This window comes from Neovison vison, chromosome 11, assembly GCF_020171115.1.
Source record: "Neovison vison isolate M4711 chromosome 11, ASM_NN_V1, whole genome shotgun sequence".
NCBI lineage: Eukaryota > Metazoa > Chordata > Mammalia > Carnivora > Mustelidae > Neogale > Neogale vison.
The window spans coordinates 196,297,632-196,322,912 of record NC_058101.1 but is presented as its reverse complement, the minus strand read 5'-3'; the positions used below and the strand labels follow the sequence as shown (position 1 = coordinate 196,322,912).

The 25,281-nt window shown below is 38.2% G+C and overlaps 1 protein-coding gene across 23 annotated transcripts in view; it reads right to left on the bottom strand.

Annotated features, from left to right (window-relative positions):
- The window catches only part of SORBS2 (sorbin and SH3 domain containing 2), a 344,555-nt gene that overhangs the window by 185,982 nt on the left and 133,292 nt on the right, over nt 1–25,281 (bottom strand). For 9 of the 23 annotated variants that reach the window (XM_044225584.1, XM_044225579.1, XM_044225581.1 and 6 more), the window contains exon 1: nt 24,435–25,037. The exons of 1 other annotated variant lie outside the window; for it this stretch is intronic. The gene's annotated coding sequence lies outside the window, so the exon portion shown is untranslated. Of the gene's footprint in view, nt 1–24,434; nt 25,040–25,281 lie in introns of those variants that run through there. 13 more of the 23 variants (XM_044225572.1, XM_044225571.1, XM_044225578.1 and 10 more) reach the window with 7 other exon arrangements.

Here is a 25,281-nt window from a genome sequence, read left to right as displayed (position 1 = left end):
ACCACCCCCCAATCCTGGGCTGCTTCTTGTTTGCAGTAAACCAACCTCTCACTTGGTTAAATGGTTGTCTTGAGATAATCTCTTACTTAAAGCTGGACACGTACCCGACACAATCATCTAAGAACTGCTTTATGATATTAGGCAGGTGGAAAGAGAGTAATAGCTTATATAGTTTCAGAAGTTTTGAAAGAACTTCTGGCATCAACGATAAGCCCTTACAACAGGTTGGTATTCAGTTTTCAAGCCTGTTATCACCTCCAAAGGGAGTGAAAATTGCCATGACAGACCCCATGTGTTTAAAGCACTAAAGAGCTGCATAATTTGAGTATCTTTGGTTTTAAATATAGTAGTAATAGAGTTGACACTTCTTTTCCCCCTAAAACTAACATTGAATGATCAGTGAAATCAAGAGAAATAAGAACACAGCAATAATTTACAGGAAATACAAAACAGGAACCCATTGTTTATCCTGTTCTTAGTGTCCCTGGCCACAGCATTGTTCAGAAAACTTTGAACTTCTACATAGTTGACCCAGGCTTTAAAATCTAAGTTGAATGATAGAATTTGTCCTTGTTGCAGAAAGAGTAATTTTTGAGAAGACATTCAAGGCTGGTAATATATTGAGTTTGAGTATTAAAATATCCTTTAAGATTTCTGCTTAAATATTTTTTTAAATGGCGAATGCTAACAGGCATAGTTGAGGGGAAGGCATGTTGGATGAGGAAGCCAATAATCTTCCAGTTTTAAATAAAGGAAAGAGACTCATACAATGTGGAAATTATTTTAAGCATTCTTGTCTCATGATTTCTGATTAAATACCATTAATTGAAGAAAGGGCTATAAATCATAATACATTCCATTTTATAATAGGCAGTCATGAATAAATATTTTGCCTTTCTATCAATATTTGCCAAGAGTGTAATAATTGACAACAAGGTTCTGGAGGCTGTCTGCCAATAATCAAATCTGACTGTACTGCTTCCAACAGTCGGCCTACTTGAATTTCCTCATGCTCAGTTCTCTTATTAATGAAATAAGAATCATAGCAGTATTTGACTCAGATGATTATTATGAGGAAGAATGACTTAATAAATGCAAAGCTTTTAAAACAAAGCCTAATATGGGGCGCCTGACTGGCTCAGTCCCTAGAGCCTGGGACTCTTGATCTTGGGGTCATGAGTTTGAGCCCCATGTTAGGTGTAAAGATTACTTAAATAAATAAATAAACTTTAAAACAATGCCTGATACAGAATAGGTACTCGTTAAGTGTTGATTTTGCTGTTATCATCATTACCTCAATGATTACACAACACATAAAGCTAAGTCATGGGCTTTGAGGATAAATAGTCATTAGTTAGTTTTCTGGTTCTGCCCCTTATCAGCTCTGTGATTTGGGCATGGTCTCTGGTCTCAGTTCCTCATCTGAAAAGTGGGGATACCGTAATTACCCTTGAGCATTATAAGAGGAGGGAAACCACAACTGGCACCCCAGCAATCATTAGTAATTTTTAAAAATCAGAAAAAGATGTTGGCAAATATATTAATTAATCTTCACAAATACATGTACTTTTACTTTGTTCATGGGGAAAATTAAACAGATTAGACACACCCAGATACTGAATTTAACTTCCTTATAACATTTCAGGTAGCTCATATTCAGACTTTTATGGGTATTTTTCGCTCAATTTTAATTTTAAGTAAGAAGCCATGGAATTGTCAAACAAGTAGATTAGAAAATCCCCATCTCTGCTAATGACTTTATCTATGGCTTTAGTCTCTCTAAAGCAACAATATTATCATCATCTTATCTGGTGAGTTAGAGGAAGGCAGAAGAGGAAAGATATTGGCATGAAAAGAAATAACTTGGAAAAAGAATAGAATTGACTTTGTAGGGCCCTGGTAAGTGTTTATCATACCCTCAGCAGATGGGAGAAGAGAATTATAATCTTATTCATCTTTGTTACAAACACATCCACTGACTACAATGATAATGAATGATAATTGAACTCTAAGTATCCCTCTATTATAGCAATTATTACATTGTTAAAAAGAAAAAAAAAAGAATCAAGGCTTTGGAATCACACAGAGCTGATCTCAAAGCCTAGTTTCCCAAGTGGTAAGGACTGTCACTCTGAGCAAGTTACTCTGTCTGAACTTTGATTTTCTTGTCTATAAAATGCAGACAATACCAACTTTTTTTAGGAGCCTTTTGAGGGGGTGGATGAGACTCTGTGTAAAAATCAGTTACTTAGTAAAGAACCTGCTGCAGAATAGGGTTTAATATACTTAATATTGTTTTCATACATTGTTGTTTCTGTTTATGGGTCTTTTTCTTATGGGACTGTAGACTCCTTAAGGACAGGACTCCCTTTAAAAACATTAAGCACAGCCTGGTCCTAGAAGATGTCTGGTCACTAGAAGGTACTGTGTGCATGTGCTTGTGTGTGTGTGTGTGTGTGTGTTTATCAGATGAACCAAGACAGGGATACCCTGAATGGAAAACTAAAACAACCACAGGCATGCATAGGGGGCTTCATTTGTTTAAGGGAAAATAGCTGAGGGAGACAGGCATTGGCCAATGGAACTATTGTTCTGCAGAAAGGACTTAAGTAAAGAGTAAGTAAAGGACAACATTTTCCTCACACAACGTATTGAGCAGGGAAAGACAAGCTGTAAGGGACAGGGAAGGGTTCTCCGTGGTGATCCTTATGGTACCTGAAGGGATTATAAATAGCATCTTTAAATGGGGCAATTTCTAGATGTTACCTTTATTTTCTTCCTTTGTAGAAAGATGGTCATGATTTTGGGTCCATGATTTTTGCCAACTTTGTCCGATTTCTTCTTTAATTCACAGGAATTTATATAAAGCTGAAATCTTCTAAGTTCTTTCTCAACCCCCTCCTGCCCCCTCCCACATTCTCTCTTCCCGACACAGGGTGTCTCCACCTTAGGGGCTTGTAGGTTTTATCACTCAATCCAGTGACGCTAATCCTAGGTTGACAGCCTTATGTGGCGTTCCTACCCTACATCTTGGCCTCCAGTATTTCCCAGATACGGCATAGTTTGGAGATTTTCAGCTCCAAGTTTGGCATCCCATATTTCTTACCTTTCATTTAACCTTAAATCATGGCTGGAGGAAACATGACACAACCTACCTAATCATCCCTTTCACATTTTGACTTTTGGGGTGCACAGGTTCTCTTTATGGGAAAGCCACTACTTGGACCAGGGTCTGAGAGGCAATCACGGTGGGGGTGAAAGGGCATCAAGAGTGTATTCTAGATCTGAGATGGGGGAGAAATCTCCGGGGACCCTGTTGGTCTATACCCTGAGCACCAAGGTTACTCCAGCACAAACTGCTACTTTCTTTTGCCTGTACGTCGCTTTGAAACAGATGAGATCCTCATGCCTTTCACACCCCTGGTGAACTAAATTGGAGGGTCATGCTACCCATAAAAGTATCAGGGGATAGCTTCAACAGGAACAAAAAGAGGTTTTCAAAGAGGTAAGAAAATAGAGAAGGAGAGTAGAAATTCTCAATAAATTTAGTGAGAAGGGATCCATTGGGGAAAGAAATGAACAGACTATACCTTAAAGAGAAAAGTAAAATTTGGAGCTTCAAGCTTAATAGTAAATACATTTTAATTGAGGCATTGGCCAGACCGTTGAGTAGAATAAGTGATCCTACGATCAATCAACGATCAGAGGACATTAATACTGTTTATGGTAAGTAGAAAAATGGCCTAAGATGAGATAATTTTACGAGAAATTTATTTTTATTAATGCAGGGCTCGTTTCGCAAAACTCTCCTAAAAAGTAGAAACCCACAGCGGAGTTTATTTTATAGTGTTATATTAGAATGGACTTACTGGACAAGTTTTCCAGATACACCCTGTAACAAATCCTACCTACGAAAAAAAGATGAAGAGGATGGAATTCAGGTCGTCCTTAAATTTGCATATACAATAGTGGGTAAGGGAAGAAGGAATTGGAAAGGTCTTAGCAAACGATGCCCATCTCTCTGGGCCAAACCTGAGCTATAAATTGTCACAGTTCTACCATTCTGTAACCCGAACTCTGTTTTTCATGTTGCTGATTAAGATCTATCCCCTTGGCCTCTTTTTTAAAGACCTGGCACACACCCGAACACACCTTTGAGACTCCGAACCGGACTTCTACACCACGTTCTATTTTGGGTAACCACAGAGGTGCTGGAAGTTTTGGGTAGTAACAAACACCACAACCTATCACCTAAAGAGCCTGAGCTGGGGAATACAGGAGTACAGGGTTTCAGAGCACATCTGAGCTGCAGGTTCCAATTATTTTTGGTGTTTGACGGACAGATCTGGACCAGGATAGGTCGTCTTTGCGGTGATGGTGTTTTCCTTCCAGTTAACGTAACATTGTTCTGTTCCCCCTGTCCCTTTAACCCTCAAAAATCAGGGTGATGTCCCTTTATAAAGCTTACTTCTGTGCTACTTTGAAATGGAATCATTATTCATGGGAAATGGTATTGCCTTCCATTACTGACCATCTCCACTGAGAACTCATTCTTATTTACTGTAGTTCATCTGATCCAGATCAAAATCAAATCCAAAGACACTCAGAGCCTTCATGTTTCATGCAGAAATTATTGAAAATAGGATCAAAATAATTTTATCTGTCAAGATGTAATTTATCAAATCAGTTATGTTACATTTATAATGATAACTGATGTACTGTGATTACATAAACTATAAGTTTATAATTATAAATATAATAATATAAATAAACTTATGTAATACATTAGATATAATTTATCAAATAAAGACACAATTTTATTTTACAAATTCATCTTTGTTTTTGTTTTTAAAACGGGCGCCTGGGTGGCTCAGTGGGTTAAGCCGCTGCCTTCGGCTCGGGTCATGATCTCAGGGTCCTGGGATCGAGTCCTGCATTGGGCTCTCTGCTCAGCAGGGAGCCTGCTTCCTCCTCTCTCTCTCTGCCTGCCTCTCTGCCTACTTGTAATCTCTCTCTGTCAAATGAATGAATAAAAAACCTAAAAAAAAACAAAAAACAAAAAAAACCCCAAAATTTTAATTGCATGCTAACTTCAGAACACATTAGTGTCTTAAAACAGAATCGTTCAAGAGAGATATATTTACACCACCTTAATTTTAATGCAATATTTTCATTAAACTCCTTTTCAAATATTAGAGAATTCTTGAAAATGTACAAGGTGAGGAACACATATGTAATTTTGCTGTTCTTCTTGCTTTTCAACCTTGCTTTTCACTGTCTTAGGGCATTTGGAAGTTCCAAAGTTTTTATTTGGAAACTCAATAGGTTTGAACTTGAAGTTTCTTCATACACATAGAAATACCAAAGCAAGCAGTTCCTTATGGGCCGTGTTTGCCATTTCCGTTTCAACAAGAAACAATTTATCTACTCTGATTAAAAGGTTTATGAACAGTCCTTGCTAATTTCTAGGCTGATGAAACATGGCTCTCATCTCACAGACTCTGAGGAGGCAGGAGATTTAGTGCCTAATTTCTCCTGACTGAGCTCCACTCCCTGCTTCGGTGGTTACGTGAACTCTGTTCTGAGAGGAACTGGCATTGGGGTAAGATGTTAAAACGCAGAAACAATGAAGTGAGTAAATCAGTCTCTTCGCACGTACTGATTAGCGTCCACACTCAACACACAATGCCACATTGAAACTGAGACACTCCAGATTCTCACTTACATGATAATCACTGTTGCTCTCTGAGCGAAATCAATGTATCTTTGTCATTTCGTCTGTTGAGTATGCACTAATGGCTTCCCCCAAATGGATAAGGACTGTTAACTTCGGGGATTATTACAAGATACCTGAGTAGCTGAGTGATTGTAAAATTGGAATTGTTTCCATCTCAAAAGTCCCAAGGAATCTATGGACTCATACTTTACTCCATTTGAGAGCACACCCACTCACATTTTGAGATGGCCAATTCAAGTAAAAGAAGCTGTTAAAAATGGCTTGTGAGTTGCCCTGGTTCCCAGTTTAAGACTCACTGAAGATATAAAGAATAACCAAGACTTTATTCATTTAATTTCGCACATTCTAAAAGTTGTTTTCCCGTATGCGAGTGTGCTTAAGGTTGGGATATAGTTTCCTATATAATAAAAAGACTTACGGCAAAAAAAAAAAAAAAAAAAGAAAAGAAAAGAAGCTGTTAAGATTTTACTATCAAGCATGTTAATGTCCTTATTCTTACAAATAGTCCCATGGGCTGGTAGAAGGCTCTCTCGTTTCACAGATAAATACACTAAGATGTATTTATCACCTAACAATTGACTTCATTCGTTTAGGGCACAGCTCAAGATTCCCTGCTCATGTTTTCCTGAAATGAGCCACCTTAGTGACTCAGCATTGACTCATACCACTGAAATTGACCTCATCCCGATCCCATAAGTGGAAAGAAGCTGATTTGGGTACTTGGTTATAAATATTCCCTAATGTCTTTTCTCTGAAAAATCTGAACATTGAATTGAAAACCGTGAGTAGGGGAAGAGTAAATAAAAATACCAATGTGCTTTTAAGGTATGTTGCAATATGTTGCTTGTGATGATGCTGATTAAAATGGCATTTTTTGTAAGCACCTTCGAAGGTTTTTCTGGGTACTAATTCTGAAATGTATGCTAATTTTCAATACAACTTAAAAATGACACCTGTTTAAGTTGGAATGAGTATGCATTTACCACCTACATAAGAATAAAGTATGGGAAATACATTTATGAATATTACAAATGCTTAAGAAATGTTTTCCACATTCATATATGTTTTGTTTATTCAGGCTCCTATACTCATGAATTGGGCAATTCAGTCTCATATACAAAGTATAAACAGACCTTAAGAGTATGAGCTTCAGGAGGGCAAGAACTTCTCTCCTTCTTAGAGTATAGTGCCCAGCTCATAGGGAGACCTTACCCCATGCTGACAAAAATGAATGATGGAATGATGTATGAACAAAGTTAGGCAAGGCAAGTCAAGAAATGGATATGGAACAGTAAGTGCTTTCAGGATCATCTTTTGAATTGTTCTCTTTTTTCCTCCATTTTTCTTATTTTAAGTGGGTGATCTCTTTCATCTAGTGTATTGAACTTACTGTTCAACTGTTTGATGGAATTTATCGAAAAAGTTAACACTCATACTTGCTATCCTCATACTAGGTAATCTCTTAAGAATGTAAAAAAAAAATGATTGTTTTTCCCTAAAACTACACACTCTCAGAGTGGCCACTTTTCTTCTTTAGATCAGAGTATTCTTAACAAAGGGAAATTGTTCAACATGTACATAGCCACAAGACTCTTAATTCTTCTGGAACTCCAGCTCAACTGTATTTGGTTCCAAAGTAGAACTAATCATTCTTAATCCGGAGGTAAAGTCATTACTGCCAGTAAACAGGCCCACTGACCTTGAGAGCAGAAAACCAAGATGGCTGCCATCAATTTCCTAATGGTACATTTTCCAAATCACCTCCTAAATTAAAGTGGAGGCAAATTATAACAATGAAAGGGAATTGACAAAAATATTTGCTTCCTGAGGTTTTTGTTTGTGCATTTGTTTTGTTTTTAATTTAATTTCTATTGCTTAGCATTGTAACATCATTATTAAATGACTATACATGGGGGCGCCTGGGTGGCGCAATGGGTTAATCCTCTGCCTTCAGCTCAGGTCATGGTCTCAGGGTCCTGGGATCAAGCCCCGCATCGGGCTCCCTACTGAGCAGAGAGCCTGCTTCCCCCTATCTCTCTACTGTCTCTCTGCTGACTTGTGATCTCTTTCTCTCTCTGTCAAATAAATAAAAATCTTAAAAAAAAAAAAAAAAGAGTAAGCATGATTGGGGCCATGCAAACTTCCTTTGTTCCTCATCTGTATGTGTCCCCTTACTTCAAAATGTTCCTAACGTTAAGTAGATTTAGAAAATGTGGATAGTCAAAAAGAAGGAAGGAAAAACCATCCACAACTTTAGCACAAAGAAATAACCATTATTGACCTTCTAGATTTTTTTTTTCCCTCTCTCTGCCTCTTTATTGTTGTGCTATTTCTGATCTTTCTGAAAAAAGAAACTTGGTACATTCTTGTAAATAAATGTTTTCATAAAGCCCAAAACAAAAATATAAAGAGGATGATAAAATGGAAGTTATAACATTTTCTTTTGGCTGATCTGTATTTCCCACAAATAGGCAGTCTAGAAAAATAGAGTACAGGGTTGGGAATCTGGCTGACCCAAGTTTGAATCGTACCTCCTATGTGACCCTGTGCAAGTTGTTTAACTTAGAGCCTGTTTCCTCTTCCGTAAAATGAGAATAATACCCTCATCAGAATGTTTCTGTGAATAGTCAATGAGAGGTATTTAAAGAATTTGGCAAGCTGCCCAACACAGTATGCATTCAGTGAATGCTACCTATTATTATTGTTATTTATAAGAATACTTACTGTTATTCTACATTCCTAACTGACCTTGTAGATCAGAGAGTTCACCACCATGTGACATGAAGATTAATTTTAGGTCAGTCCAGGAAAAACATAATTAAGCAGGTAAATCTATTGGAAAGAGACCATATAATGCATTCTCAAGCCAGTACTTTAGAATGATAGGATTAATTAAAATTCTCCTCTGTTAGCATAGTTAAGAGGCAGGATGGTTATTCTTTGAAATTAAGATGTTTAAAAACAGCGATCTCCCTCATTCTATCCTAACATCATCTTTGCCATTGCACAATTTATGACCAAAAGTTCAGTTTGCCTTGGTGTGATACAATACAGAGAAGACCAGAAGATACATGTGTTGCTATTCTCTTAGAAGTTTCTTTGAGTTTTAAGGTGTACTTCAAGTTTAAGAGCTCTTCTGATTATTGAAAGTCTGGTGGGTTTTATATTAAAGGGTTTTAAGTGTAATTATTTATCTAAATGTAATTATCTATTTAAATGTAATTATATAGCTATATAATTAAATGTAATTATCTATCTATCTGAAGGGTTTTAAATGTAATTATTTATATATTTATTTATTTAGGGGTTTTGTTGTTGTTGTTTAGCTCTGGGCCCAGTCAAGCTCTGTTATGTCAAGCTCTCTGGACAACCTCCATTTCTCTTTCATTCCAGGAAATGTTCTTAATAACAGCGTGACTATTTATTGAGAGCCTGTTATGTGCTAGGCACTGACATGGGTCCTTCGCATGAATTATTTCATACGATAGCATGGGTGGTCCTCTGATCTAGGCATAACATGCTCATTTTTCAGGTACCAAACCTGTGGCTGAAGAGTGTTACATCACACGCCAGGGGTCACACCTCCATGACGGCCAGGTCAGCAGCTGGACCTTATACTCTACAGTTCCCCACAGGCTCCTGCCCTGCCTGCTCCCTCCTCTCCTGCAAAATCAGGGGCCTTTCATGCAGGATCAGAGGAACCTTGTCTTTGATAAGGCGCATAGACAGAAAGGATCAATTATGGGATATCAAATATGAACAAGTCTTTCTTTCACACTTTCTTTTTCAAAAGAAAAAAGGACTGTCATTCATTGATTTCTAAAGCTAAGCAACCAAGAGTAAATAACATCAAATTATTTACTAAATATAATAAATGGCAAACTGTAATTTGAATTTTCATGATAATCACGTAAGACAACAACAGCGTTGGGAGATACGGCACAGAAAGGAGCCTGGAGAGACAGATAGGGGAGGAGGAAGGAACTAGACCAGAGCAAGGAGTGCAGGGACATGCACGGACATTTCTGTGTCCAGCGCCATTTGGGGGCTTGCCGCCATTCAATGCAGAAGACCGCGACTTTCATGGATAGTCTGAAATTTGTCATTAGATTGACATTTAAAGAGAGAGGGAGTTCCATTCACAGAAAGCTGTCGATAAAAAAATTCAAATAATACATCTTCAAGCACTTGCCTGGAAATAAAGCTGCATATGCACAGCCTACCCCGAACTCTAGGTATTTTGTTTGCCTGAGGGAATTCCAGATCATGTTCCCCTGGTCCAATGCTCCTTCCATCCTCTGAGGAGGAAGCTCCATCTTTAGACGTCCATGCCAGATGCTTTCTTATCAAGGGAAGGGGTAGGGGGAAAGGGTTTTCTAGAAGGCAGAAGGATATTGGGGAGTTACCAGGTATCTACTAGGTTGGTGGTCAGTGGGCCCCTTGGATGTGAGGCAAGAATTGGGGCGATGATGTTCTGGCATGATTGAGGTCCTGCCTGCGTGGGGGTATCTGTGGGAGGCGTAGAGCAGGAATCATGAATCTCAAGCACCCAAGCTTGGAAAGAAGTTGCCTTTCCTCAAGCCAGGAAGAGTGAATGCCAGGAGTGCTACCCCGTAGTTTCATCTCATTAATCATCTTATTAAATATACCACATTTGATTTACAAAAGGCAAGAGTGTTCATGTACGACGTACAAAAATACAAGTCGTGTGCAGCATTGGTTTCACAGGACTATTACCTGAGCGTTTGCACCTGACCTTGCCCTTAGAAGAGCCGGGTGTTGGGTTCAATATTCTCTGGTCATCGTCTTGAAATTATTAATAATTTTCGAATAAGGGACATCACATTTTAATCTTGCACTAGGCTCTGGATATTATGTACCAGTTTCTGGTTGTGTAAAAGGTCAACAGAAATAATGAAAGTCTCCCCAAGTTTCTGAGAATCTAATCTCTCATCTCACATCCTTAAAAAGATGGAAGATGAGAGTCTGAGGCAATTGTGGCAATTCTCCCCTCTCTCTTGCCCCTGTATAAGTTCTCTTTACTCCTTCCCTACCCCCTCCACCCTACCCCTTACCAAAAAAAAAAAAAAAAAAAATCTCTCTTTCAATTACAACTTCAGAAATGATTTTTATTCTGGTCACTCTCAAACAGACATCTTTGTACCGGCTCTGAAGGTCAAGAGCTATGGTGTCCAATAAGGAATTAACTAGCCACTGCAGGCTACAGAGCACGTGAAATGTGGCTAGTTCAAACTGATGTGTTGGGAAGTATAAAACACACATGTACATGATTGTAAAATAAGTCATTGCTCTTTTCTTAATATTGATTAGTTATTCAAATCTTTTTGGTATATTGGGTCACATAGAATATATTAAAAAATTGTATAAAATTATAAATTATAAAATTTTTTAATGTGGCTATTAGAAAATTTAAATTTATATGTGGCTTCAGTTTGCATCTTAAAATGTATTTCTGCTGATCTAAATCTCCCCTGAAAACAAACATGTTTTGAACTATTCTACCTACATGTCCCATTTGTATCTCCATCTTGAAAAGTCTCAAAAGTCACTGTCTTCTCCCTAAATATTCTTTTTCCATCTGACTTACCCAAGCCAGTAAACAGGCCATCAAACTGTACCTCTGCCCTCACCTCCAGAATTTCCATTTCTCTTGATTCCAGCACTTTCTCTCCAGACCTACTGTTCTGTCCTTGCTGAGGCGTTCAGCCTTTCTTCCTGTAATTCGCACTATCCCTCCAAGAGCCACCCCTGCCTCACCCTTTCTCTCTCCCCTGCTTTTATACTGCTGGATGTTCTATAACAGAAATCTTACTAATTCCCTTTCTTGATTGAACCCTTTCAGTGCCTTCCCATCAAACTTAGTGTGACCCAATTATGTTACGATCTGGATCGGGTCTGATAGCCCAATTTTACCTTCCACGTCTCTGTACCAGGCACCCTGCATTCCAGTCATACCAAAGGCTGTTAGTCCTTGGAACACATCCTTCTGGCCTCTGGGCTTTAGCACATACTGTTCCTTCTTCACAGTGGGCTCAGCACACTCCAAAGTGAAAGTCCACATATTCTTTAGCCCCTAAGCATTTCCTCCGTGATGCCTCAGGAGCTTCTCCACAGCTTCTCCATTAATGCAATATCATGCTGAATTAAGATAGCCTATTTTAAAGATTGTTTAGCAATCACTGCTTGAAATGCATTCCAGATTCTTCCAAGAGTGACTGTACATAGTAATCTTGGCTGAATAAATCCCACACCCTTTTCTCCCTGACCCACTGCTTTAGTTCATGCCTGTTTTTCTCCTGCCTAAAGTATTGGCACTGTCTCTCTATACCATTTCTCACTCTTTTTATTTAATTTGATACCCTGTTAACAGTTACATCTTGTTTACACACCAACATGAGCATGACTTTTCCCCACCTAAAGAAACTCCAATGGTGGTCTTATTTTTCCCCCAAGAATTAATCTGAATGACTTTGCATGAGGCTGATCCTGATACTCGTCATAAAAATACCTTTCCTTCCATGCCAGGGGCTATGCCAATCCTTTATAATAATCTCATTTACCCCTAAAGCTCATCGCCAGAGGTGAGCGCTATTATCTCCACTCTGTGGGTTGCAAAATAAAGGTCTAAGGAGCTGGACGGACTTGTTCCCATATATTCAATTAGCAATCACAGAGCTGGACATGAAATCCAAGGCCATGTGACTGCCAGACCCACCTGCTCCCCCCACACCACACCAGACCCTGCTTTCCCTCTTGTTCCAATATCCCAGACCCATCAAACCATTCCCAATGGTCTTCCACGTCGGGTTCATTTGCACATGATGCACACCCCCGTTAGCCTTGCACACCTCTGAAGTCATCTGGGCAGATCACTCACACCCAATGTGGGTGTTCACATCCCTCTTGGTGCCTGTGATGCTGTATGACTATTAGTTTCCCTTCCCTCATCCCCGAGGAATGAACCATCCTCAGGAGCTGACTCCAACTCATCAGCACTGAACAGGACAGCCTGGACAATCACTGAGGGACAGCACTGGCCTTTCTATTTAACTCATTTCTAGAAGAAGGATGATAACACTGGCAACACTCCTTATGTATTTTCCACATGCCAGGCCCTGGTCAAAGTGTTGCACAAAGCACAGAACAGGCACAGCCCACTTAGTCCTCACAAACCTTTCTGAGATCATTTCTTTCTAATTCCTTAGGTTTCCCAGGAAAGTTCAGTTGGTAATACTCGTAACTTAATAGAAAAAAAAAATAACTTCTGGTCAATACCAAACTCCATAAAATAACTAAAGTTTGCCCAATACGTGGGCAGGAGTTAATAGGCATTATTTCTTCCCAAGAACTACATTTAGACCAGTAACATTTCATGCCTTTTTTAAGATAAGGAAATTTAAAAAATATTACTTGTTTTTAAAGTTCATGTGTGAAGATAAATGGGAAAAAAAGAAAACTAGTGGAGGCAGTTTAAATATTTTGACCTAAGTATACTAAGCAACTATGTTCAATGGCTTAAAAAAAAACAAAACCAAACCTACTTTTTGAAATGTGGATCTTTTTCTACAGAGTGGCTAAAAAGACATCACTATAACCTTTTAGTAATTAAAAATGTTATAATCAGAAATGGTTTAATAGAGGTAATATATGACATTAATGGCAGTAATAATATAGTATTGATAGGGGTTATATATTTTCAAGCTATATATGGTCATTTGTCCATTGCTATATTGAATTAGACTACATCTGAGGTCCCAGTTTGTTCCAGATTTTGCCTCACTTCTTCCTGATAGCTAGAAAGGTCTTTCCAGCTGCCTACTTAAGGGACCTTCATCTAGATGTTTGCAACAAATACGTCCAATCCTATATGTGCAAATATCTTCTCCCCTACATGAAAAACAAATCAAAAAAACTCTTCTCCATTCCCATTTTGGTGGATGGTATCATCTACCCAGTTACCCCTCGAATTCTACATCTTTTCATCCCCTGAATCGATCAACTGACGGATGAACATTAGAGAGTGGTCTGAGACCCAGGAGGCTGAGACTTCACACCTGCTGAAGGAAACCAGGATCTCCCTGAAGAGTAGCTGTGGCCCTATCCCTTCAAAACACATGGATGCATGTGCTTCTGATGATCTGAGAGGACTCGGAGCTGGTAACTGGACACAGAAATGAGGAGAATCTCTTTATGTACTTCTAATCCATGAACAAATAAGGCCGATGGTAGTGGTTGACATTGATAGGATCCTTCTCTATATTAGATGCTTTGCTATATCCAATATGGTAGTTTTAATGCTTGGGGCTTTGCATAGGCTCATTTTAGAGGAGGAAACCATGTTGCAGGAGGGTTTGGTACCTTGGCCTGCTTCTTCATAAGCAGATCGTGGAACCAGGCATCCCACCCAGCCACGTACACGTCCTAAATCCATGCTTGGAGACACAAGCCCCCAGCCTGTGACATACTATTTCCTAATAAAAAGACTGGATCAGGAAAATATCATCTACATCAGACATTCAAAGTCATGGTGATTTATAGCAATAATTTTAAAAATGTGTCTTTAAACATTTAGTGCTGTGACATACAGGAGGGGAGCATGTGAGATAGTGCTCTGTGGGACATGCTTTCACTCTTGACTCTGAGTCATTTGGCTTTTACTCCATTTTTTGTGCCTCTCTGATTCTCCACCATGGATGGGACCAGGCTCCTACTCCACCTCACTTGAATCTCTGGACCTTACCCATACTTCAGTGTGACAAGGTCTTCCACTGGGAACTTGCTCAACCTTCTTCTAGCTCTCAGGAAGTAGTCCCACTTACTCAACTCCCTCTACTGATCCAGAGGTCCCAGTCTGCCCCATGCCCTTTGAGGCTGGCCTCTCCCTGTCCTTGAGTCTTAGCTCCCTTTGCTAACTAACCCCTCTGGGGTCTTGCTCCTGAAGTGTGTACACTTCCTCTTGCACCTTCCCCCTGTCCTGCTGGAGTTTTCCCCCATAGAGATTTCTCAAAAATGCTTTGCTTTTGGTTGGAAACCAGAAGATATAGATTTTTTTTTTAGATTTTATTTATTTATTTGACAGACAGAGATCACAAGTAGGCAGAGAGGCAGGCAGAGAGAGAGGAGGAAGCAGACACCCTGCTGAGCAGAGAGCCTGATGTGGAGCTCGATCCCAGGACCCTGAGCTGAGCTGAAGGCAGAGGCTTTAATCCACTGAGCCACCCAGGTGCCCCTAGAAGATACAGATTTTAAACCAATACTTTTCCTAATTTCTACTGAACTCAAAAGCTCTTTTGGTGGCGTGACCCCATCTGATAACAAAGACTAGTAAGACCAGGGTCCCTTTAGGTCCTTGTTCTTTCCTCTTTTCAGGTTTTATTCTGGACCATGGAAACATAGCACCTCTTCTCACGGGTTCAGTTAGAAGCAAAATGCAATAAAATGACTGAGGAGTTTGGGAACAAGGCAGCACATGAATGGAACATACCCCAGGAAACTTAATTTTATGATCCTAATCTTTTAGTTCTTGACAGTTGCATAGTTAAATATCAGTGCCAAGAAGAGTGAACCAGAGTTTTGAGGGCATGTTCTCCCAGTTCATTTCAAAGGAAGCAAAAGTATAGGCTTCAAAACCGTTATGGTGCATTAGTGCACCATGTAATAATATATAGATCAAGTTAAATTATTTTACTAGAGAACTGCCAGTATGAGGCACATGTCCCACTGCAGGGATGTTTGGAACTTATGTCAAAGGAAGGTGATTCTCAAACCAAAGTGATTATTTAGGGCTTTGATTGTCATTTGGTTTTATTTATATAATGAGGGCGATGGAGCTCCTCTCTGCTGCCAATAAATCTAGAAATTAATTTAAAACATATTAAAAACACTTCATGTACTTCAGGAGGAAGTTTTTCTTTAATTCAAGAAAAAAGTCATTATTATATAAATCAGTCAATTCTGTTAGTCTTATAAACTTAAATCTCTCATAGAGAGGAGTCAGTGATATAATCAGCTTTCAGACCACATATCATATAAAAAGTCATGTTTCTAAACAAGTTTCAAAGAATCAGAATATATATTACCTGTCATTTGAATTATTGACCTAAAAAAGCCCTTTTCCCGAAACAGATCTATTTTTAAAAAAAGAATAGTAGTTTTTCTGACAAAGGAGGTATCTATGCTTTCCCACATTTTTGCTTTCCCCATTGTCAGAAATAACCAATACATAGTTAAGTTGTTCAAGAGATTAAATCAGGGAAGAAGTCTATGGTGGTTTAAGCCAGCCAGATAATTTCAGATTGTGTTTCCCATGTTGAGGAGTCTGAGGACTAAAAGGATTGCTCTGACATTTAAACTAGTGTTTAAATGAAAAACATTCTAACCAAAACCACCAACCAACCAAACTATAAAAAACAACACACACACACACAACAAAACAAACTAGCAAACAAACACTAAGGGTGTGTGGACTAAATTAATTTTCTTATGATGAAAGTTACATGGAATCACATACAGTATATATTATTTTGACTCTGTATCTTTTTTTGTGTATGTAAATGTTATTTGTTGACATTTGATACAACTACTTACTTGGACTAATCAGCCATTACTCATTTACTCTTGGCCATACACGTGGCAAGATGATGGCAGTAAAAACAGAAAGAAAACTCTATTGCTCTCTCATGGAGTTCACTTCTGTGTAGAAATATTAGACACCTACAAAAACTTCATTAAAATGAGATAAAAAATGTAATGTACAAACTGAATGTGTTGTTGATGAAATCTCTCTTTGGGAAATAAGTTAAGATCATTTGAATACTTACAGAAAATTTCAGTTCAAATGACCTTAAAGGTTTTGTGATTTTCCAGATCCTTCATCATAAATTAACATGTATAAAGCTCTTGGGATAGTAGCTAGCACAGACTAAACTCTATATAATTTTATATTATCAACATCTTTTGGATTGAAAAAATTGAATTTTTTTTTCCTGTAGTTTATTGAAATCTAGCTATTCAGGTTTTTATTGTGTTCTTAGGTTTAACCAGAAGCAGACATTTTGACTGACCTTGTAAAGTCTTCCAGTTCATATGGTTTTTTAACTTGAAAATACCTCCCAGACTGACACTTTTTCTATCCTGAATTCTCTGTTTAGCTATATTTTAAGGCCTTAGTATAAAGATCTTAAATTTTGTAATTCTAGGTTTGAACTTTTCTCTCTTAGGCTTATTTAAGAAGGAAAAATTTAATTCTCTAGTTGATCACATCGCTTGATGAATGTGACTGTAACCAGAAGCTTTAAGAAAATTGGGAGTAGAAGATATTTGCAAATGACAGTACAGACAAAAGGTTGATATCCAGGATCTATAATGAACTCCTCAAACTCAACCCACACGAAACAGACAAACACATCAAAAAATGGGCAGAAGATATGAACAGACACTTCTCCAATCAAAACATACAAATGGCTATCAGACACATGAAAAAATGCTCATCATCATTAGCCCTCAGGGAGATTCAAATTAAAACCACATTGAGACATCACCTTACACCAGTTAGAATGGCCAAAATTAACAAAACAGGAAACAACATGTGTTGGAGAGGATGTGGAGAAAGGGGAACCCTCTTACACTGTTGGTGGGAATGCAAGTTGGTGCAGCCTCTTTGGAGAACAGTGTGGAGATTCCTCAAGAAATTAAAAATAGAGCTTCCCTATGACCCTGCAATTGCACTCCTGGGTATTTACCCCAAAGACACAGATGTCGTGAAAAGAAGGGCCATCTGTACCCCAATGTTTATAGCAGCAATGGCCACAGTCGCCAAACTATGGAAAGAACCAAGATGCCCTTCAACGGACAAACGGATAAGGAAGATGTGGTCCATATACACTATGGAGTATTATGCCTCCATCAGAAAGGATGAATACCCAACTTTTGTAGCAACATGGACAGGACTGGAAGAGATTATGCTGAGTGAAATAAGTCAAGCAGAGAGAGTCAATTATCATATGGTTTCACTTATTTGTGGAGCATAACAAATAGCATGGAGGACAAGGGGCGTTAGAGAGGAGTAGGGAATTTGGGTAAATTGGAAGGGGAGGTGAACCATGAGAGACTATGGACTCTGAAAAACAGTCTGAGGGGTTTGAAGTGGTGGGGGGGTGGGAGGTTGGGGTACCAGGTGGTGGGTATTATAGAGGGCACGGCTTGCATGGAGCACTGGGTGTGGTGAAAAAATAATGAATAATGTTTTTCTGAAAATAAATAAATTGGAAAAAAAAAAGAAAATTGGGAGTAGAAGTCAATTTTTCTTGGTCTGAATTATTCATCAAATGAGCTTTATCTAGGCATCTGGTTCCACTCTTGTTTTACATAATTATTAAATAAAGGGCTTTTTTTAGGTCAATAATTCAGATGACTGGTAACATATCCTGAATTCTTTGAAATTGAGTTTTTTTAGAAACACGAATTTTTATATGATACATGATCTAGAAGCTGATCATATCACTGACTTGTTTTATATAAATTAGTCAATATACCTCCTTTACCAGAACAGTTATATTTTAATTTCTAAAATAATAGCACTTTCTAAAAGTTTTATGGTTTTTCTCCTTTGACTTATGATTTCCAAAAAAATCATAATTCTTATAAATTATTATTTTATCTCTAAACTCAAGCAGTGTTTTCCAATCAGTGTGTTGGCATTAGTACAACACAGGGAGAAGAATTGATCACTAGGAGTCACTTATCATTCAACTAATACTGATTGAAGACTTAATATTCAATATTTTGAGTTGTTTGCTGCATTCCAGCTGCTGTTCTAAAGCGAGCTGAGTTGTCCCTATAGCTTTCGCTCTGCCTAAGCAACCTGTACCTTTTCTCTGGCCAGTTCTGGCCACTCCCTGCCTTCGCGGACTTCCAGGACCGAAACTGGTTCAAGCCAGTGCTCAAGGGACATCAAACAATACAAGTTAATTCACACTGTTCCAGAACAACTAAGTGGCTGTAAAATTTTTTTTTTAATCGTCACTACTGATAATTCTTTGCTGTATACCTTTTCAAATCTAGATATTACGAGGCAAATTCTTCTAGAAATTATTTATTCACACAGGATATAGTACAAGATGTTTACTCTACTGCAATCATCTATCTGACAGATTAAGTATCCTTATTTCAGAGAGGGCTCAAATTGTTCATCAGACGGCACAACGAGCACAGGACAGATGAAATTGTTACTGAATCTTTTTTCCTATGTTAACTTTAGCACAGAGAATTGAATCACTTAGATGTGAAAACATCTTGAAAATCTACAAAATAACTTATTTTTAAAGGAGCCCAGTGTCACTTTCTTAAACTTTTTTGGTTAGTAATGTTAAGTGTAGGAAGACTTATAAAGCATTATATTCTAATATTAATACAGTCCAAACTTGTCACCACACTGACTCCCCACAAAATCAAAAGCATATGCACGTTTTTATTTGTTTGTTCTGTTTTGGTTTGTTTTAATCAACAGGCTACTGTCTCTAACAGAAGCTCAAATGTCTTTGAGGAAGCTAACAACGCCTACTGAGAAGAAGGTACAGGAACTTTGACTTTTTAGAGGACAAAATGAACATTTACACCGAAACACTTTCTACAGCATGGCCAATAATAATTCCGTAGAATGTCTCATTTGCATACGTTATTTCTGTGCATTTAAAAAACACCATTCTTCATGCCATTCCCTGCCTTTACTCATAGAGAATTGTTACGTGAGCTTCAGAACTTGGTTACAAGCTTATTTTTGCCATAGTTTTTTGGATTCCTTATGGCTGATCCTTAGAGCCATATTAGTCCCTAAAGGATGCTGTTCTGGATAGAACATCAGGGGTTTAGACCCTCTGAGTTTTATGCCATTCCTCACATTCAGCTATCCCTGAAAAAAAATTATTAGGAAAAAGAATCTAAGAAGAAGAATTATTGCTACATTGATTACACCAACTCTCCTACTTAAAGCAGAGGGTCTGATTAATTATAAGAAAGTATTTTTGATGTGCACTTTATACTGACTACTGAGAAGACATCTCAAAGAAAGCTAGAAGATTAAATGTCTACATTAAATAAAATACAAAATTTTTAAAGTACACAACAGTACAGATTTTAAAAATCACTGAAATTGTTAAATAGTGTACTTCATTAAAAATAAATTGCCCTTAAATTATAACATGGATATAAAAATAAATTAGTAAATATAATGAGAATGTTGAATGTTGTTCGATTTTTTTTTTTTTAAGGTAGGAAAATTTTCTTTGAAAGATCTCTGGCTAGATTCAGGAAATGTGAAAGCTTTTTTTTTCCCCCCCTTCAAATAATGTTTTTTAAAGGTGCAGAATCAATGCTGGATTTATGCATATCTGACCTGTATGGGGAAGAGGAAACCACTGTCTTTTGGCTAAAATTGCTAGTTGGCCAAACAGACATTTCTGTTTTGAAAATAAGGGGACAAAATATAGTGCAGTTCTATATGGCTATGTTATCTGCTAAAACTTAAAAAACAGACGGGCAAAGAAATGTATCCTTATTGATTCTCTGTCACTTATTCAAATAAGATTATCTTAATTCAGTTGAAGATGAATAAGAGTTCATAGTTGTCAGTATTTTGAACTTAATAGTTACAGAGGTGTTTCCTTATGGCTAGAAGTTTAAGTCTCAACTTTTTCAGTAGTGATGTAAAGAGATTTTTAAAAATCACCATATAATTTTTTGCAGTGAGAGTTTAGAATTTAATAGACATATCCATAATTAAATCATTAATTTGAGGAACTTTTTAAAAAGTATCTAATATAATCAAGTAGTATAACACTTTATTACAAAATGCAAAAAGAAAACACTCATTTTGTTTGAAAATCAAATATAGTTATAAATAATTTAGGCCTTTGATATATAACTTACTTAAAATATAAAATAATAAAAATGATGCAGAAATACTATGGAATCGTGTTTCCTGAAATCTTAATGCTATATATAATTTTAAATAACTGATTAAGCATGATTAGTCTTTAAGATAAATAGAACAAATGCCCTCTTATGCTATTATTTAATTAGCATGCTATACCTTAAAATCAGCTGGAAGGCAGCCACAGTCAGCCTTAAAAGGACAGCATGATAATTAAGAGTTGCCATTTATCTTTTTATTGTAAAATTAGTGCTGGAATACAATGTGAAAAAGCCTACAAATCTGAACGTAAGGGATTTCCTAAATATTTTGATTTCTAATTCCAAACATTTAGATATTTTAAACTTCCTAATCTTTGTTAATTTATCCACAAAAATTCATATAATACTGATTACAACCTTTGCTGCCAACTGGTTATCTTGGAGACAGAGGATTTTATATTTTTTCTTCTTAGTAAAATTCCTAATCCATTCTTACTTTTGATTGCAGCATTGTGGCAACTTTTCTATAAAATGGCTATAAACATTTAGGCCTACTTAAAAAAGTAATTACCATGCCATCTGGCATAGAAAAAATGTGAAGTGTCTATAACCAAAAGTGTGTCTCTATCAAGAGAGGTACTCACAGAATATTCTCTCCCTCACCCAGGAACCCACGTTCTAGGGAAGCATAATGTAACTACTGATTACCAGTAACCTTTTAGGCTTATTTAGGAAAATTAGAAGAAACTCTGCGATCATAGATTTTGTGTCAATTATTTGATCTCTTTCCAGTTCAGGAGCTCTACTTTTTTCTAGCCTCAGTATGAAAAACAACCCCGTAAGTATCTTTGTTAGAATCAGCAATTATCAGCAATTCCAAATTAATTTTAAATGGTCTGATTTTAGAATAAATATCTAATAGCAGTATTTGGTATGCTTATTTTCCCTGGCAAACTTCATAATACCTGTAAATAGAAAAACTGCCTCTTTTAGCTATTAAAGTTTTCAAGCCCCTTTTTTGTTCAAAATTTACATGTTGTAAATTTTTTTCCCTCAAAAAATTCTGATATAGGACATTTAGAGCTTTCATCAAATTGTGTTCCTGAAGCTGTATTTTTAGTATCAGGGAAATTAGAGCCTCATTGCTGTTTTCAAGTATCTTGAGTTTCTCTGATAAATGGTAGTATAACATATAATAGGATTTCTGTTTCAAGATCAAGTCTGTATTTACAGTATCTAAGAAGAAAATAGTGACGTTTGAGGTTAACAGGATAATGACTGAATGCAAAGTCAGAGACCCTGGATAAAGTACATTCGGGGGTCAATAAAACTCTGGGAGCCTGTGGGCAGAGACAAATGCAATACGGTTGGTGCAGTGGACAGAATATAGACATCGGGTTCAGATATAGCTGAAAGAGAAAGTAAGGAAGTGTCTGGGGAGACAGCCTCGCTATATTCTGAAAGATGCATGACAGGTGCCTGCCACCCGGGGGAGATTTAAAGAAGTCTTTGCAGAGGCTTTGCAAAACTTTGGAATAATGCATCTGGGAAATTAACAAAGTATTTGATATTGCTAACAACTGAACTGGGAAATTACAAAGTATTTGATATTGCTAGCAAGTGAGCTGGGAAAATAAGGATACGTAAATAGACAAAAGCTAAGGGGCAATCTTGAAAGATAGGAATTTTTTTCTCTGTTATGTGGTTCTCAAATGTGATGAGTTAATAACAGCTGACGTACGCACTTAGAATGCTAATCTTTCATAGCATTTTGCCTTTAAAAGGTTATTAATGTAGGAAAAAATAAGAACACAGGTATAAATTCTGTGTGACACTCAAGTGTGACAAGGCTCTGTCACACACAGTGCTCTGATGAAGGCAGCAGGGCACAGCAGGCAGGTACGCCTCAGGTATCCAGCACCTTGCTCTTCTACATGCTACCCTAAAAGAAACTGACAAGAAATGGATTTCTCGCTGCAGATTTCTCACTGCGCTAATTCTAATTTTTTTTTTTAAGTGCAAAGCTCTGAAGGGAATTAAATTGGAGAGAATCTCTCTCCACCTTATATTCTTTTGCAACAGGATCACTTCCTTGGTGGCTGTTTTTATAGAATTTAACTCAAAACTAACTCAATTACTCAAAACTAAGTCTGTTCATTTAGCTCTCCTTTGAAAGTTAAGTATAGGTGAAATGTAATGCTATCACTTCACCATGTTCCCCCATACAAGGCTCCCAGGCACAGAAAGATATGATTCCTATTTGTTCTCATCATTAAACATTTGGACATGAATCCCTAGATTGAGTTTTCTCAGTCTGTGTCTTGATATCTTGAATACTGGTGACCTTTAGAACATACGTTGTGAAAAATATTATCGTATACTTTATAATTCTCTTCTCTGAGGGCTGTTGACATTGCTGTACCTGTGAAATGGGTAACTATATGCTCATATGTAGCCATGAAAATTATATTATTATACTTAAGTAAAAGGTGATTAAAAGGTGTTATCCATATTTTGGGGGAAAATGTAGCAAATAAAAATATATTCTTAGAAGTAGATCTTAGACACTATTTTACGTTTCATGGCAGTTTGATCCTCAGGGGAGGCTTTTATTCAAAGTTTTCAACCGAATGTTTTTCATTACCTATCACTGTAAATGATCCGATGTGTTGGGAGATCAACCATAGGACTGACTTGGCTAAGGCTGGAATGTTGCTAAAACCAAATATAATCTTCATCTGGTCGTTTCCTCATCAAGGATTTCAACTGGACTGACCATTTTCAATTCACAGTAATAGCTTTGTTCCTAAGAGATTCTAAATCAAAGAACTACCCACTAAGGGGCAGTTTCTACTGCAATCCAAAGTCTGTGCTATTATCTTGTAGTGGTTGACAGCAAACATCCACCGGCAACGGTAGCGTACGTTTGTAGGAGGTGTGTGGTGTTTTTGGTTTCACTCTATCTCCGAAACCTATCTGCGTGTGAGAAAAACCGGGCAATAAAAGAAGTTTTACCAGCACACACTATAGCTGGGCTTGAACTCAATGCAGAGATTTCGCTTCCTTTCTTTCCTTGGATTCCAAGCCGGGGGAGCACAATGGGGGTGTTGTGCTCTGGGCTAGCGTGGCATGCGTGACACCAGGAAAGGACGTGTGAGCAGCTTTCAGTATCAACACCGTTTGCTTTACAACTACCCTCGATGAAATCAAAGGGCACCCAAGACTCGAAGTTCAGGATAAGCAAGTGCAAAACCCACTGGCGATTCCAAGTGCAAAACCCACGGAATTCCTGAATTTAAATGTATGCATTGGTGCACGGAGAGTGAAATAAATCCTTGATGAGGCTTCAAAAATGCTCCACAATTTCCAAGCTGCTGATTTCCCATGTAATTCTCTTCCTATATGTTCAAGTGCAGTTAATAAAAGGACCCATTGTTTATGAGGGAGAAAGATTGTTGTTCGGAAGACTGTCCAGAACAACAAGCTGTCATGGTTTGTTCAAACACTAAATATCTTAAACTCCAAGGCATATTGTAATTTTTTGGGGGGAGAGGGTGTCACACAATTTCTAGGACCTATCACTGAAACAAGTCTATGTTTCTGGCACTATTATGTGGAAATGTATGCGTGTGTGTGTGTACATGCACACTGCTTTGGTAAATCCAGATAACACAATGAATATAAATCTTGTAGGTTGTTTTGCTCCAAATAATTGTTACACCGTGCTTTAAAAAAAGGGCAAAAATAAAATAAAATAAAAGCTTACCTCTGTCTGTCCAGTGACTACTCAGGGACCTTCTCAGCCTCGGCCTCAGCGGGTAAGCAGAGCTCTGGGAGCCAACAATCTGCTAACGGAAGCAGGTTCACCCGAGAGCAGCCGCCTGCCTCCCAGCCCGGCGCCCATCTGAGCACACACCTGCTTCTTCAGCCCCGCCGCTCATAGGCAGCAGCCAGGCACAGGACCCCTGTTTGCAGATGGTGACACCCTCCTTTTGGGTCACTCCTTTTCAGGGCGAGCAGCCAGGCAGCGGCGGCGATGATCTTGCAGGGAAGGCTTGCCTTCCCAAGACAAAACCCTTTTCTGCTGTCTGAGAGCCGACAGGCAGCATTATCACTCTGCATTCCAAGTTCTCCAATCAGCTAATCAGAGCAGCCGTCAACGGCTGGTGCAAACGGCAGCTCGCAGGCGTGGGGGGCTCTCATAACCGCCGGCCAGCATGCCCCTTGCCTCTCTCTTCTCTGAATGGATTCTTCAGTCCATGCTTCTTCCAGGGGGAGGCTCAGCAGAATATGCCACACTGTTTTCCATAAGGAAAATGGCTGGTGCTCTCAGCACTGCTGCAGACAGCTCGTTGGGTTCCACGGGCTTTCCGTAGCCATAGCAACAACCAACAGACAGACTTGGGCAGCAGGCATGGCTGATCCTGTGCGGCTCCCCACACGGCTTGTTAATTTCTTTTCATCAGACTCATCATCTGGGGAGGAGGGGCGCTTCTGCGGGCTTTCTCAATCTTTCACCAAGAGCCCAAGTGCTTCCAGATTTCAACTTTCCTGAGGAACTTCCGTTAGCAGCCGGTGCTGCATGTGAAATTGAGGAAGGATTCGGGTCTCTT